This window comes from Emys orbicularis, chromosome 9 (genome assembly GCF_028017835.1).
Source record: "Emys orbicularis isolate rEmyOrb1 chromosome 9, rEmyOrb1.hap1, whole genome shotgun sequence".
Lineage (NCBI taxonomy): Eukaryota > Metazoa > Chordata > Testudines > Emydidae > Emys > Emys orbicularis.
In genome coordinates this window covers 59803957-59819952 of record NC_088691.1, presented here as the reverse complement: position 1 = coordinate 59819952, position 15996 = coordinate 59803957, and positions in this window count along the sequence as shown.

The window sequence follows — 15996 nt, the reverse complement described above, 5'->3', positions numbered from 1 at the left end:
ATAACAATAGTTCTTGTTATTAATCCCTAAATGCATGACCTTGCATTTTCACTATTAAATTACATCTTATTACTATTACTCCAGTTTACATCTTATTACTATTACTCCAGTTTACTGTATGACATTCCAGTCCCTCTCTGGGAATGGTCTAGATCAGTGGTGCGCAAACTGAGGGGCACTCACCCCTTTCGAAAGGGCATGGATGAACACGCAGGGGGATGCATGGCAGGGCCCAGGCCAGCCCTCACAGGGAGCAGGAGCGCCACACTACTAGACCCACTCCACCCCCAGACCAGCTCCACCCCAGTCCTGCTCCGCCCACAGGCCCGGCTCCACTTCATCCCCTGCCTTACCCCCAGCCCAGTCCTGCCTTCTTTTTCTTTCTCCCACCATACCAGCTCTGTCTCTAGCCCCAGATCCTGCCCCATCCTCTGGTCTGCCCCCCAGCTCCACCTTCAGCCCAAGCTCTGCTGCTGAAGAAGCCTTGGCTGTGCAGTAATGGAGTGGTGGAGCAGAAAAGTTTGTGCACCACTGATCTAGATAATTCTTAGAGTTGCCTCACTGTAGGGGACTGGACTAGAGGACCTATCAAGGTCCTTTCCAGTCCTACATTTCTACAGTCTATGAATAAATCAAAGGCTTATAATGAACTTTGTGGTGACAGGCTGCACTAACCACATTGATATCAATAATATTGCAGCAAAGTTAGATTCAATATACCAGTGAATGAAAACAGCCTCTGAGGCTTTGATCTTATCTGCTTCTGTCATCTTCAGAAAGTGATGACTCAGATACCTCTTGAACTTTGCTTTGCTATGATGGAGTCAGCACTTTCCTGTAGTCCCATCACAGTGCACTTTTTTTCCAGGTCTGGTAGATTTGCACTAAGCAAGTTATTAGCAGAAGAAGTGAATACTTGCCAGGCATTCCTCCCGACACTCGGTAAGATGTCTTGTTCCTGGAGTAGGCCCATATTCTGAATACTTATGTCCGTCTGAGCACCAACTACAGCAAGCTCCAAGTCCCAGCATTAGTAATCAGATGGTTTCCATTCCATCTCAGCGGGGCAGTTAGTTCTCTCAGGCTATGTTTTCAATGGGGCTGGAGGTATAATTTCCAGCTCATGTAGGCATACTCATTCGAGCTCTGATCTTGAGCTAGCCACCCAAGTATGATCCCATCTGAATCCCCAGGCATGTACTCAGGCCCTGCCAATATTTATGCCATGCATTTCTATTTTTAGTGCATTAGCTTCATCAAAGCTAGCTCAGGCCTAGGTTCCCTGAAGCTGCACAGCTGTGCAGGTCCCCCGGCCAGACCCAGGCCCAGGCCCAGCCCCACTGCAGCTGCCACGGCTGGGGAGAGGAGCCCCTCCTTCAGCCCGGCCCAGGAGCCTCTCCCTGGCCTGGCCCAGCCCTGCCAGAGCTGCCGGGGCTGGGGAGAGGAGCCTTTTCCCCGGCCCAGCCACGCCAAAACTGCCATGGCAGGGAGACGCGCCCCACCCCCCCAGCCCAGGTGCTGCTGGGGGGAGTCCTCTCTCCCTGCCGTAGCCCCCGGGCAGCCTGCACCCCAAACTCCTCATTCCCAGTCCTGCCCCAGAGCCCGCACCCCCAGCCAGAGCCCTCACCCCCTGCACCTCAACCCTCTGCCCCAGCCCTGAGCCCCCTCCCACACTCCGAACCCCTCGGCCCCACCCCGCCACATGAATTTTGTTACGTGCACCAATATGGAGGTGATGTGTGACACATCACCTCCACATTGGTGCACATAACAAAATTCATTCTGCACATGGGTGGGAAAAATTAGAGGAAACACTGGAGCAGGCAGGTCTCTCTGAGCTGGAAGTTACACCTCCAGCTCCATTGTAGACATACTCTCAGAGTACTTGGCAGATACAAGATAGGGAGGAGGATGGGAAAGGAAGCACCAGCTTTTAGAGTGGTACTTGAGCCCTGCATGAGAATTTAGAATGGATTCCCCTGATAGTTTAGCAGAGGATTGCATCACTGTAAAATACATAAGATACACTGGTAGGTTTAGTCCTCAAAGGGAAGGCTTAGGGTTAGCAGGGGTAGGTAACCTATGGCATGTGTGCCGAAGGCGGCACGCGAGCTGATTTTCAGTGGCACTCACACTGCCTGGGTCCTGGCCACCTGTCTGGGGGAGGAGGGGGGCCTCTGCATTTTAATTTAATTTTAATGAAGCTTCTTAAACATTTTAAAAACCTTATTTACTTTACATACAACAATAGTTTAGTTATATATTATAGACTTATAGAAAGAGACCTTCTAAAAACATTAAAATATATTACTGGCACGCAAAACCTTAAATTAGAGTGATTAAATGAAGACTCGGCACACCACTTCTGAAAGGTTGCTGACCCCTGGGTTAAGGAAAGGGGAGAGAGTCTGAAAAGGAAGGGGAGACTGGGACAGAGATGTGATTGATGCTGACAACTTACAGTTCCATGAAGCCTTCTCATCCAGCACTGTCCAATAGAAATGTAGGGCTGGAAGGGACCTCGAGAGGTGATCTAGTCTAACCCCCTGCTTTGAGAGAGTTAGGACAGCACTGATAAAGACCCATCTGGTTTAAACCAAATTGAGAAGACTGAAGTAAAGGTAATAGAAGAGAGAACCACTTGGAATGGGTTGGTAAGCACCACCAACAGTCTCTCATGCAAGGGCATAGTCCCTCTATGTCAGAATCATCTTCCACCCCCTGCTCTTCATTTAAGTACATTCAGTCACGTGCTTATCATCTTGGCTAGTTTACCTCAACTTTCTCTACCCTGACCTAGATAAGAAATACATGCAGAAGTCACAGCTGATGCAATGATGCATCCCTTCAATGGCACAAGCAGAAGAGCATATATCAGGGTTCTGCAACCTACATTGGCTTCCAGTGCACTACTACAACATTAATTGTGCATTTCCTAACTCTTAAGTGCTTGACTTTGCAACTATAATAATGTTATTTTAAAGTAATTATTTCATTTTGTACACAAAAGACTGAGCTCTAAGAACTGACGCTCACTGTAAGGCTGGTTTTCCAGACCTTAGATCATTCTTGTAGCTCTTTTCTGAACTCTTTCCAATTTTTCACCATCCTTTATAAAGAATGAACACTAGGTAAGTAGAACACACGAGGCCTATAGTAAGTGTCTGGTGATAACCTTTCAAACCAACTCTCCTGCATCAGTAGTTCTTACATTTTCCACACCTTGACACTGTGTAACACCAGAAAAAAGTTGTGGGACCTCTTTCCTGTCTAGCTGTAAAGGAAGGGAGGGTGGTCATGATGAGAGCTGAGTCAATAACTGATTTTTAATTATTTATTCAAAGCAGAACAGCTTCAACAGGATGGTTCAAGTAGGAGCCAGCAGAACAACCTGGTGGTCAGGACTCTCAGCTAGAAAGGGAGGGACCTGGGTTTAAATCCCTGCTCCAGAGCAGCGATTAAAACCTGGGTCTCCCACGTGAATGCCCCGACCACTGAGCTATTGGGTGTAAGGGGGCAGCACCACCACCTGTTTGGTGAATGATGACTAAATCCTCTTGTGAATCTACCCTGAAAAACTGAAACATTTTGTTTTGATAATGTTGAAATGAATCATCCTGACATTTCCAACATTTTCTTCTTTTGTGTTTCAACTGAAACAAGTTGCTGAAATAGACATGAATTCACAAAACATTTTGGTCAACCCATTTTGAAGAGGAAATATAGTTTTGGCCAAAAAATTTCACTCAGTCCTAGTCATGGCCCCCTGAAATCCATTTGTGATCCCCAAGTTGAGAACCCAGGACCCTGAGAACCCAGGACAGTCAGTTGGCACATTCTCTTCCTCTTCCATACATCTTATGGAAATTTGAAAAAAAGAGAGAGCAACACTTTCTATAAAGATATGCACAAAACTTACTCAGATAGTAAAATATTATAACTACTCTGTGCACTGGTAAATCTTGCTAATCTTGGGAGTTTTTGAAATCTCCCTCACGTCTGGAAGGTATGTGTATTTGACAACCTGAGTGGAGATACCTGGGCATCTTTTAACTTCTTAATTTCTGACAACAGTAACAGCTTGTTATGACAGTAATCTTGTTATGCGACAATCCACTAGAAGTGGAGAAGGAACCAAATGGGTCTAGTACAGCTGGTGCGTAGGTAGTTAGATATCTTTATTTTTGAAGAGGTAACAAAGAAAGCCTGTCATCTCTTTCTGAATTATCCAAGGGATTGAATTTTCAGGGCAGATGCAAGCACGGAAGCCAGTAGAAATAGAACATCCATTATAAAGGAGAAAAGAGCCACAAGAACAAATGAGAGCATTTCATCAGGGCTTACAGTAAACTTCAAAGGAGCGCAAGTCATCTCAGCGCCATGGTACTTATCCAGTCACTATGCATCTATGACTTGGAAAGGTCAGCCATTTATCAAAGAATCAAAAACAGGGGCCATAAATTACCTCTAGCATTTTATCTGTTAAGTGAAATTTAGTTGTGACTAGACACAAAATTACATAACCATCAGATACTCAGGATTGCCCTAAGGCTTTGGGTACATTAGACACTTGCAGTTGCCATGGAAATAATGATTCTGATTTAAAAAGTGATAGGCAGCAACCTGTCACTGTGTCATTCTTAAATGTCCCAAGGGAACTTAGCAACGAATGTTAGGCTGAGGGGACCTCATGGTGATTCTTGTGAAATCTATATCTGTCGCAAAGAGTTTGCTTGCATTTTTTAAAGCCCTTGCCAGAGAATTTTGATATGATTGCAGGTCTCTGGATAACTTTTCTGAAGCTGTTTATATTATTGTTCTGTACTGCAGTTTGCATCTGGGATTCATTGCCCACATGGATCAAGAAATAAAACACACGTTGCATACCAAACAAAACATTGCCTTATATTCTGCAGTACAACTTACATGCTTCTTTGTCACAAGTATGGGGATGTTATCGCAAGCCTTGGTAGGTATAGCAGTGGAAAATGCACCCACACTTTCTTCATATAACAGTGAGGTTTGATCCCTGCTTCAAGTGCAAAACACAATTCAGCAAATTACTGGCACTGCCACAATCCAATGACATTTTAAGCATTAAGATACTGTGAGCAGAAGTTGCTAAGATTGTTTTGATCACGTTTTGGCCATTTGCAACAGCAGAGAATGTAGCTTTTTATGAGGAAAAAACATAGGTTTTGTGCAAGCCACATTTATGGACACATTTTACTGACGCAATGTAGTTGCCAATATTTGAAATTTTTTTCTTTAATGTTCATTTTTATTCCAGCATCCTGCAGGTCTCTCCAAGAGCCCCAAGGATGTCCCCACTTTTTTCTGCTATCCAATGTTCTCCCTCATTCAAGGCTCAGTACTGTACCCACCATGCTTCTAGGCAAAGCGAAGTCACATGACTCCCCTTGAGACCCTAACACCACTCACTGACTGGCTAGAAGTTGAGATGTAGGGCATTTTCTCCCTCCCAAGAGCTTAGCATGCTCTATCTGTAGCACCCCCCAGGACCTGTTGGTTCAGTTAAAAAAAAAAGAGCCTGTGGGCTTAATTTGTTCTTGCTGAAGCTCCATAACACCTCATCTTCTAGTCCATGTCTTGAAAAATGAGCAGCACAATATGGTTGACTTGAAGATCAATTCTTTCAGCCCTTCCTACATGTCTTTTATTGGATTCTCTTTCTCATTTCTACATGGCATCTGGCCTGCAATTTGATCTACTGGTTAAGCTTAACCAGTTCTAGAAATGATGGACCAGATCCTCAGCTTGTATAAGTTATCACAGCCCCTTTGACTTCAACAGAGCTATGCTGATTTACACTAGCTGAAGATCTGGCCCAACATTTCCACTTTATAACATTTTACGGCAAGTTGCTTTACTGCCACAGAAAAGGATTTTAAAATATTTTTAGAGACATTTTTCATTTGTGGAAGGTTGATTTTGCCAGAGACCAAGCACCATAACTCAGGGTTGGGAACTCAGCACCTCAGAGGATTGGACTCCAAGTCTTGAAATGAACACTCTTTGGCAGGGCCGGCTCCAGGGTTTTTGCCGCCCCAAGCAGCAAAAAAAAAAAAAAGTTGCGGTTGCAATCTGCTCTACCGCTGCCGCTTCAGTCTTCGGCGGCAATTTGGTGGCTGGTCCTTCACTCCAAGAGGGAGCGAGGGACCCGCCGCCGAATTGCCACCGAAAAGCCGGACATGCCGCCCCTCTCCGTTGGCCACCCCAAGCAGCTGCTTGCTGGGCTGGTGCCTGGAGCCGGCCCTGCTCTTTGGAGGATTGGTTCTAGTGTGTTTGTTGGACCCATGTAATTTCACTAATCATGTACCATCAAATTCCATCTCATGAGCAGCACATCACTGCACAGGCGGCTTTCAGTCCCTTTTAAAAAGGGTTCTGATTTTAGTTTTCTGACTCAATGTGACTCTAATTGGCTTTGCAATAAGCCCCGAGGGAGAGGGGGCACAATGTTGCTCTGACCCAGCAATAAACCAGGTACCAAACTGTGATGCGGAGATTCATAATCTGCTTCCCAAGTCCCCCTTGTTCCTGAGTGGGGAAGCTATCTGCACCAGCCCTACACATGCCCTGGAGCTGCTCTGGGGAGGGAAGGTGTTGGAGAGGGTGGAGACCAGGATCCCCAACCCCTGAGGAGGGGCAGAGTAGTGGTCATGCAAAGGCATAGGGGGTGCTGTAAATGGCTAGTTACTTATTCCTTGTATAACTGTGGAAATTTTTACTTGCCATCCTAAGGCTTTATTGTATATTGATTGTACATCTACGTCAGACAGAGAGGGTTGAGGGATTTTAAGCCAACCAGATGTCAAGTTTTTGCATCATTTCCACAATAAGCAATAATGAGCCCGATACCCCTCCTGCACCAGCATTGCACTGCACTCTCATAGATTATTGAGACACTCTCTGCTCTAAAGAGCATGTGTCACACTATGGTCATAGCATGTGAATGAGGAAACTCATAAGTTCAGTAAAGAGTAAAAGCAAAAAAGATCAGATGTGCATTAAAAATATAGACAAATAAATGACAAGGTAAGATCCCATGGAAAGCATGCGAAATTGAATTTAAAGATTAAGAAAGCTTCAAAAGAAATAAACATCCTTGATAAGTCCCCTCATCAAGGGTGAGAAGGTTTCCACCTGAAACCCTTAATTATCAGCTCAAAGGAGCAGAGTTACGGCCTAAAGCTAAAGCAAGCTTCTGAACTGAACTAGACTGCTAGGCTAGACTGAGATTTTAAGTTATACTACACTCCTAGCTAATGTAGTCGCTGGGCAGTAACTAAACTCCCAGACTGGAGCAAGTTTCCCACCAGACTGGATGCTCAGATTCTCAGGGCTGGAGCAGGCTTTATAGTCCCGTAGCTGCACCCCTAAGAGGTTCTGGCCAATCAGCTCCCTCCCCCCATCTAACCCAAAATAGAACCTCAAAGCTAGCAGCATACATTGCAACCTCTCTCGGTTGCTGGAAAACTCCACCAATGTGCTACTCCAAAGGAAAAGATACCCAAGTCTCCTCCATGTCAAAAAACAGCAATTAGAAAGAAAGAGAAATGCAGACACTATGCTGCAGCAAACACCCAGCAGCTGGGTTCTACTTTATTATATCTCCTTGGGACTCAATAGAAAATATTAATACAGGTAGTATATTACCCATTCAATCCTTCCACAAATCAATCCTCTGTGCCTCCCTGCTGTACGTCACAGACTGACTCCATCACATTTACTATCTAGAGGCCCACTACTCCAAGTACTTAGTACAGGGCATACTGCTTACCACAGTGAGTGGTCCCATTCAGTGGGACTTGTGATGGCAGCAAATATTGAAAGGATCAGACCCTAAGGGTTCTAACAATCCATTCACTTCCTACAGTGCATACAATACCATACTGGGATATACATTCATCAACAGCTGTGAAGGAAAAATATTACCTTCAAAATCGCCAATACCACTTTCTTGTAGCACTCTGGATTTTCCTTCAAGGTCTCTCAACCTAGCACTGTACAACAATAAGCTTGTCTTCTGCTGACTAGATAGCTTTAAATGACTACCTCTTTATCTGTAGGCTTAGAAGGAATTGATTTTTATTGGTAAATGTTGATTTTACTATACACACACAAACCCATAAAAATTCTCCATCAATAACAATTACAATTTACAAATAGGCAAAGTAAGAAAAATGCCGCTTGAGAACTTATGAGAGTTTGATTTAAACACACAGTGGAACTTCAGAGTTATGAACACCTTGGGAATGGAGGTTGTTCGTAACTCTGAAATGTTCATAACTTTGAACAAAACGTTATGGTTATTCTTTCAAAACTTTACAACTGAACATTGACATAATACAGCTTTGAAACTTTATTATGCAGAAGAAAAATGCTGCTTTTTTTCAGTAGTTTACATTTAATACAGTACTGTTCTGTGTTTGCTTTTTTTTGTTTTGTCTCTGCTGCTGCTTGATTGCGTATTTCCAGTTCCAACTGAGGTGTGTGGTTGACTGGTCAGTTTGTAACTCTGAGGTTCTACTATATGTACTCTGTATATTTTGATATGTGATATTGACAATTTGTGTTTTAACGGCTATAAAGCTTTAATTTTTTTAATCTCAGTGTCTATTATCATTAAATAATTAATTATTGCCTGATCTTCTCCAAGTTTCCTGCAAGTGTGAAACATTAAATAGATAAAAATGTAGAAGCTTAAAACCCATAATTTTGTGCAACTGTGAAATGTAAATTGATAAAAATTGAAAAAATGCTGAAAAATAAGCATCAATATTATCTGTTGAAATTATTTAAAAAAAAATAAAATAAAACTCTCCCAAGTCCATTTATTTGTAACAAGCAAGACAACTGGAAATAATATTTAAAACAGATTATAGGAAGGGATTCAAGTGTGCTACTGAAAGATATTATAAAATATAATGCATCTTGCTTTAGTCTGCCTGGGAAATGTATAATGAATAAGATCTTGCTTCATTCTTACCCGAGGGTGAGCAAAATGAGATGACTGAGCATTTTGGAAAGGAACAATGTTTGTAACATATGATTATCAAACCCCTTTCCTCCACACCTTCATAAATAAATGTAAGCCAAGCATCTCATTTTATTTTTGTTAATTTATAATCGGTTAATAATAGAACATGGTGCAAATGTTCCACTTCACTGAGTGACCCAAACACTCCAACTGTAAGAGAAAAGGCTCAGTAGAAAATTTCAGCCCTAGCAAAACAGGTATAATAGATTAGAGATATATTACTTTCATACAACACTTTTCCTGCAATGATTTCAATTTGTCATGTGAGTAAGAAGATTGTTTTATTTTATACAGTGTGTATTGCAGACTCTGTTTTGCATATTGAAGAGGTATTTTAAGACTGAGTGAAATGTATTTTAATTTGGTGGAACTCATAGACCTACTGAATTATTCATGTAATAACTCATTTATTTATTAATCTAGAGTCTGACAGCTCTGAAATTAATATTTCAAATAAACTTTCCATTTAGATGCAACACGACTATCCTTGGTTTTATCCCAACTTCCAAGTGGTCAGGATAAAATGAGTGGGCTTCAAAACTAGTTTATTTCCTGTCTGGGGAGAGGAACAAGTTAACACAAACATGGGATACTTTATTTCTTGTCTAACTTATTGACAAGTATGTGTTCTATTATGCAGGGTTATTAGAGAGGAAAAGTCGAATAAAGGTTATAGCTTGCAAATGGTCCTATACTTTGTCCTGACAAAAGAAGACTGTATCTGTTTTAGCTTACTTGTTTAGAAATAACTTCTGCCTTTCAGACAATAGGTGAGACAATGTGGTCATGACAGCCTACATTCTGCTCCTATATATTTTTATGCACTCAGGTGAAATTCACTCCATGCACAAGACCAGCATAAAGACCAGGTGTTGTGGCTTTTGCTCTTTACACAAGGAACCACATGGCCACAGTGACATCCAAATAACCAGACTTACTAATTATACACTACACAACAGGTCTAGCTACACATATCCACTGCTGTTTAGGCTATTCTTTGAGCTGTTCACACACTTAGGCAGATCCCAATGTGGCAATACAAACCTCCCCACTGAGTTCAATGCATTATTATATATGTATAACTCAAACCCAAACCAACCCATATTTTAGTTGGGGGAAATCCTGAACTATCTGTTTGAGATGTACCTATCACTTCCAGTTGGTAGCCTAGCGAATCAGGAAACATTTCAGCCCTGGTCTATGCCTTGTCCAAGTGGTTAAAAAAAGGCTGCTCTTATTCAGATACTCAGTTGGTGTAATTAGATGACAATGCACTGATGTCCATGGAATTCCATTGATTTTCAGCAGCTGAGGATCTGGCCCCATCATTAACTAGAATGAGAGTGTTCTGACTTTGAGCTCTAATTGCCCTCTAAAATATAGGACACATTGTGGCAGAATAATGCTTCTCTACCGAAAGATTTTTAACATCTCTCCCAAAATAGAACTCCGAATAATACCTTTCACTAAAACTGTAGCTTTTGGAGCTTCCTTTTCAGTATTTGCCAATGTAGTTAATTTCAGTTTGTTGCCTTTGGAAAACTAATCATGTGTCACTGCTGTGCTAAAAACAACTTCCTCCCCTTTGCAGAACAAACAAAGTAATGTGTTCCTTATATTGTTACAGAGTGAAAAGACTTGGGGCTAAATTGTCAAGTTTAATTTGTGCCAGAAAATAAATGGGCTGTTTATACATAGGGCTCCAATTCAGGAAAGCACATGAGCACATACTTAAGTCTATCCCTATTTAGGAAAACACTTACGCACATGCTTACCTTTAAGCTTGTGCTATAAATGCTTTCATAAATAGGAATGTTTGCATCTTTGCTCTTTTCACAACATTAAGAATATGAGGAAACCTCAGGAACATGCCAGTGTTCTAAATAACCATATTTACTCACTATATATAAACCTACCAGGCCTAGCTACATATACACTTGTGCTTTTTAGATTCTGCAGGCTTCCACAATGGAAGACAGGGATCCCACTACAGAGCTCACAAACTCACTTAACAAAGAAAAGGTGAAGGGGTGACTTGATCACAGTCTAAAAAGCATCTACAAAAGGAACAAAAATCTGGAAACCAAGGACTCTTCAGTCTAGCAGGAAAAGATTTAACAAGATCCAATGGCTGGAAGTTGAACCTACACAAGCTGAGACTAGAAATAAAGTGCACATTTTTAACAGTGAAGGTAATTAACCATAGGAACAATTAACCAAGGGTTGTGGTGGATTCTTTATCACTGGCAATTTTTAAATCAATATTAGATGTTTTTCTAACAGAAATTAATACAGGGAAGTCCTATGGCCTGCATTATATAGGAGGACAAACTAGTTGATGACATTAGTTCCTTCTGGCCTTACAATCTATGACTACAATATATTACCCAGTTCCTCTTCACTACAGAGCTGCTTTCCCGAATCAAGGCCTAAATGTTCAGAAAATACCTGAGCAGAAATTATTAGTTATTTTAGGCATGCAATACTGCAAATGTGTTACCATACCTACCTTAAAGAGATTCTTTAATAATGCAAAGCTCAGCAACTAACTTCCCTTGTTTACTGTTTGTTGTGTTTACAAGCAGTTTGTGATCACCCAAAAACAATTCACTGAAAATATTCCAAATTTCAAACGTGCAATGTGTTAGTTGCTTACACAAGTTACGTCATATGGTTGCTCTTTTGTGTTGTATGACTTGCATAACTAACCAAAAGCAATGAGAATTTCAAATGCTATAGTCAAGTGTAAAATCTGTCATTTGAAAAACAGGGTCAGTTATTGATGCAATTCAAAATTGGATTTTTGGTTAAATTCACCAAGTGCAATGGGCCAGCACAATGCCTATGCACCCTTTCGTTTCACTAAAACTCGACTTTGAGGTTAAGTTGGTTTTAAACAGGACATATGTCTTGCGAGGGCCTTCTGCACAGGGGAATTTATACCCTCGGTATGTCTTCGCTGCAGAATTAACTCAGGTGATCAGCACCCAGGATTCAGCACCTGGGTTAGCCTAGCCAGGCAAGAACAGCCAAATGGCGAAACCCTACCTGAGTCACTGGGCCCTCACCGGTGCTGTGTTCACCTGTACGAGGCACCATGGTTCTTTGGGTTGTGGTAAGCAGAGCTGCTCTGATTCTTTCCCAGTCAATTGCTCGGCACCTGGGGAGAATTGTGGGAAGGCGCAAGAGGAGTATCAGCACTTGAGTGATTTTGCTGCATCCTCACTGCAAAGTGGGCAAGTTACCAGCCCAAGTGAAAGTGTCACACAGACTCTAGTCTATATCTCAGCTGGGCCAGCTAGCCCAGGTTTAAAGCACCACCAAACTCAGGTGGGAAAGTTGTGGGTAGATGGGAAGAGGGATAAAAACAACACCGAAGAGCCTGAATTAACTCTAGAGTGAAGACAGACCCTTAGTGAATATTTGAGCTTAAAATTGTCCTCTCACAGGTATTCAGTTTAATAAAGTTTGTTCATTAAAATATTCATGGAAACTGAACTCAAATAGGGCATGAACACAGTCAATGTGAATTCATTTCATGGTCATATTCATCCAGCCCTATTTCAGATATTGAGATTATTCACCATTGTTGGATCGATTTGATGGTTCTCTCTGCTGGGAGTCGTTATCTTCAGTGGAACTATGGAAAGTTCAGTTTTTGTGATTGTGTCTCTTTTAAATGGTTTTATTTAGATTTGTTTCCATCTGTGTCTATCAAAATTCTCTAGGCACAGAACCATCTGTGCTGCTCTGAATGAGGCAAAGAGCTGAAATAAATGGGAGTAGAGGATGCTATTTGACTCACAAGAGACGCTAGCACTTTGCAGGACCAGGAACTTAAACTGTATAAGCAAATAAGCAATAGTTGTAGTCACATTTTGACTGCCTGGATTTCTAGGTTTCTCTACCCTCTTATTTCTTGAAGACATTCTCAGGAGTGTCTCTTTAATTTCTCTCTGTTTATTCAATAAGAAGCCAGACTTACAGCCTCGAGATCTTTCAACATTATCTCATAGTCAGGGACTTAGAACATCTAGCTGAGTTAAGTAGACTTACTAAGCGCATTAAGTTTACACTCCTGAAAGATTATTAACTCAGTCCCTTTGGAATAGTTTGGAAGGACCTAATCGAAAGACCATTGAATACAATGGAAAGATTCCCATAGACCTCACTAGGTACTGGATTGGGCCTAAGGAGAGATTAGATATTTGTCCTTCGGGCCCACTAACTGGATTCACTAGTCACTAAAGAGGGATGGGGAATGAAGGAATGCTCAATAACCAGGGGAAGAGCTCAGCTCATTATTTCTGTTTTCTATTTTGTCCTCCATTTACTTCTTTTCTTCTATCCATCTTCTCTGACTTTGTTCCAGAATTAGAGCTCAATTTTGGCTTTATCACAAGCCCTGACTATGGAGCAGCATGTAGCTGTGCTGCCTCAGGACCGGACCAGGAACCAGATTGGACTCAGAGCTGTGTCTGGTTGCCCCTTGTATCAAGGAGAGAAGATGTATCAGCTGCATACTTGGTGCAGGCTACTTCCCCAACTGGCTCAGCAGCCCTGGCTGGCGCAACAGGGAGGGTGGAGCCAAAGCTCTGCCCATTCCCAACCTGTGCCTGCCCACTCCCTGTCTATCGCCACAGGAGGTGAAGTGGCAAAACTTTCCCCATGCTAGTACCCATGGCCTGGGTAACTAGTGCAGGGAAGTAAGTGAGCACCTCACATAAATTGCACAGGCAGGGGCATTGCGAGGTTTGGAATCTTGCCCTTAATTATAAATAGCTTGAAGGAAATTTTACTCTGAATTGTGACAGGTTATATAGGTTTATGTTTGCATCCACAAGCATATGCATCAAGATCTTAACATCTAAATAATCTGTGCCTAGAGTACACTGACGCTGCTAGATCATCTAAATTTACTGTCTAGTTAAAGTACATTGCATCAACATGGAAGCAAACAAAACAATACACCATTATGCTGCGTTTCTTCTCACAATGATTTAATCCTTTGGTTGCCATCAGTTTTTAATCTGTCACTGATTATAGTAAACAAGTAGAAAAAAAAGATGAAAAATATAAAAAGAAAGGAAATATAAACAAGGAACAAATAGGAATGGGCCGGGGGGGCTGGATGGGACACAAGAGATCTCAGCACTGTTGCTTATAATTGGAAAGGGATTACTGAACTAAAGAGAAAAAGGTTCTGGTTATTAGTGTTTTTTGGCACATAAGGTTTAGGGCTTTTAGGAACAAAATAAAGATGCATTTGAAAAGCCACAACTGCTACTTTTTTTTGCATCTCTGATAACTAACAAAGCATACCACCGGTTTTGTTAAATAAATAAATATCTTCTGCGTGAATGTTTTTATGCCAAGTCTTTTCAGGACATTATATAAATCCTTGAAATCAGAGGTTTGTAATGGAAATGCGATCAGACTCTTAACTACAGCATTGTGACTGGGGCAGCTGGGAGGAAGAAATTCTATCTACTTTATATCCCTCTTGGAATGAAATAAACATTTCTCCGAGAACCTCAATGTGGAAAAGGCTATAAAAATAAATTCTGTGAATAGATTCCACAGGGAGGGCGAAGACAGAGTTAAAATGGAGGGATTTCAATAGGAAAGACCTAGACTTCTCATAGCTATTACAAATCTATATGGTGCCATGAGGCTTACTGCTATTTCTATTATAGGGCGTCTCATCTTTGTTTCTTGCTCTGGGACATGCAACAACAAAGCTATGGTGAGTGGTTTTATTTTGGATCATCTGTGAACGGGACACTATGAAACAAACATTCAAGGTACTCTGTAGATTTGGCATAAAGCAATAACACTGGTCTACAATTTTTGAGAAGTCGTCTGCTTCAGAGATAAAATGTGCTATTTATTATGTATTTTGATGTGCTGAATTCAAATATGACAATTAAAACAACTGATTGGCTACTGTTTCTAAGATATTTAAGTTTTTACATTTTATGTCTATGTATATTGTGTAGATAGTAGAGTTTTAATCATAAATTGTAAACCTAGGTCTTTTCATGTGTTTATGGTTGCTTTACATGATAATATTTCACCTGTCCTGTTTATGTAACACTTTAAAAATCAGCAAAAGGGTTATATAAATAAAATTTATTATGAAACAAAAGGCAAAAAACTATTATGTACATAGTTTAGTCCTATTCAGTGTCTACTCGGCGCTTCTTGGCTTGTCTCTATTCATGAAATGGAGCATCTCTTGTCACTGTCCAGCAATAGTCTGCAAGCATTGATGCGCTCCATTTACCCTGATAGTGTTTCTCCATTGTTGCAATGTCCTGATGAAATCGCTCGCCGTGCTCGTCGCTCACTGCTCCGCAGTTCGGTGGAAAAAAATCTAGATGAGAGTGCAAAAAATGTATCTTTAGTGACATGTTGCAACCAAGGCTTTTGTATGCCTTGAGGAGGTTTTCCACCAACAACCTGTAGTTGTCTGCCTTGTTGTTTCCGAGAAAATTTATTGCCACTAACAGGAAGGCTTTCCATGCCGTCTTTTCTTTGCCACGCAGTGCATGGTCAAATGCATCATCTCGAAGAAGTTCACGAATCTGAGGACCAACAAAGACACCTTCCTTTATCTTAGCTTCACTTAACCTTGGAAATTTTCCACGGAGGTACTTGAAAGCTGCTTGTGTTTTGTCAATGGCCTTGACAAAGTTCTTCATCAGACCCAGCTTGATGTGTAAGGGTGGTAACAAAATCTTCCTTGATTCAACAAGTGGTGGATGCTGAACACTTTTCCTCCCAGGCTCCAATGACTATCGAGTGGCCAATCTTTCTTGATGTAGTGAGAATCTCTTGCACGACTATCCCATTCGCAGAGAAAACAGCAGTACTTTGTGTATCCAGTCTGCAGACCAAGCAAGAGAGCAACAACCTTCAAATCGCCACAA